The following is a 2,032-nucleotide window of genomic DNA, read 5'->3' as shown; positions in this document are numbered from 1 at the left end:
AAAGTGCTTAAAAATAGCCAAAAAATCCAAATTTCAGGGGAAAAATAGACTTCATTGAAGGCGATAGCTACAATCAGTACGATTTTAAGCGGCAAAGTCCCTAAAAGTGCTTTAAAGACCCACCAAGCGCAGTTGAGGAATTTTCATAATTTATTGACATGTCAGATGAGACTCTGGGAGATGCCCGACAGTGGGGGACTTCGAGATAGATTCTCAAGAATTTTCGACAACCAATTCGGACGCCGAATGCAGGAGGAGAGCCAAAAATTGGTCAACCATTTGAGAATTAAAGGGGTGTGACCCTTTGGGGGCCCCTTGGACCCCCAAAATTTGACGATTGGGGGAGGGCCGTTTTTTCAACGGGCACATGAAAAAAAAACACACCATGGATGCAGGCGACGAATTCATGAAGGGAGAGAGAGAGAGAGAGAGAGAGAGGCAATTAGCACTTCAATGTAACCCCCTGATTCGACTATATCGATGATCTGCTACTTCTCTTCACTCTCCATCGCCAGTCTCTGCACGTATAATGGCTACTTGGATGTGAAGAACTAGATTCAGTCTTTCTCTCTCCTCCCTCTCTCTCCCCTTAAGGGGCAGTTCATGCCCATGAAGAAGAATGAAGACTGGTTGAAGGATGCTTGCCCGGCATGAACCAGATTGCTCCAAGATCAAGAGGAGCCTAAGAGGAGATGTTAAACATTGAAGATTTGCTGCTGGTTGGTCAATTGGCAACCTGAAAAAATTAATTATAAAACTCACAACACTCAAATAAGCGATATGTCTCATTTTTACAAAGGAAATTTGCTTCTTGTTGATGTTCGATGGTTGAAATGGAATTCATATGGAGCAAAAAATTGTTTGGATCTTGTTTTCATTATGATTAAGGGATGTGCATTAAAAAAATATGGAACCATAATAATAAATAGTCACAATAATTAAATTATGGCCCGAAAAGTGTCTTTTTAGTGTAAAAATGAAGGTTTTATTGGTTTTGGATGGGGAAAAGAGATGCGCATGGGATAAAATTATGTGAAAAACATCTTTCAACTGTCATAATCAATCACTAATCATAATTTTTTTAAATCTATTTTTATGCATAAATAAATAGAGAAAAATAGGATTTTTTCGTTAGAAAAATCTAGAAAATTATGATTCGTGATTGTGGTTGTATAATGAGGCTAAGGCATGAAGTTTGGATTTAGTTTGGCTTTGTTTATGTGTCATAGTTCATGGTTTTTTTTTTGTTTTATGCAAAAAATACATGCAAAATAATACCCTACACCTATGCAACGCAACATAACCTAAACGTTAGAGGGAAAGGGTGAGGTTAGGAGATTAAGAGGGCTGAGAGGGTTTGAATTTTTGAAATATCTAATTGTGCATTCCATTTAGAATTGTGATAATTCAGTTTAAGGGACTAATAGTACGAGAAATCGGTGCTAGTCTCCATACATTGAAGCACAAGTTTAGTGAAAATCATGAAAGGGTTGTTTTTCCACATCACAAAATGTTGATTGGATAAATATTGTTTGTGCACTAGGATCATATGCACTATGCATGATGCATGACATGGTATCAGTCCTCGATTGCATAGCAATTGTCTTCCTTGGATATGACTTATACGTTGAGTGGAAAGGAGCCTTTGTTGTAGGTCAGTTGTATGCTTTCTTTGGGGCTGTTTTGGTGAGGATTTATACATTCTTGGATCGTACAAAACAACAAAAGAGTGGAGTTTGTGTGTTATGTGTTATATGTTGGAGCGGTGCATCTTGGGGCCAATCCCCAAGGTGTAGGAGAGTCATAGTGGAGCCACGGCAATCAACCGAGGGGAGCTTCCTGATGTTTGTGTGACGAGACACTATGCGTACATGTTATGGGATCTCCCTCTAAGGAGAAGGAAAAGTAAACGTTGGACTACATATCATCTACAAATGCATAATTAAGTCTATCTACTGTATATCGATGTATTACAAATGCTCCTGGCCCGCGAGGCCTTATGGTGGGGTTGTCTATTTTGTGCATGGGGCCC

This window comes from Lygodium microphyllum, chromosome 16, assembly GCF_053477565.2.
Source record: "Lygodium microphyllum isolate KBCC chromosome 16, Lygodium_microphyllum_v1.1.10, whole genome shotgun sequence".
NCBI lineage: Eukaryota > Viridiplantae > Streptophyta > Polypodiopsida > Schizaeales > Lygodiaceae > Lygodium > Lygodium microphyllum.
Note: the sequence above shows the minus strand (reverse complement) of the source record.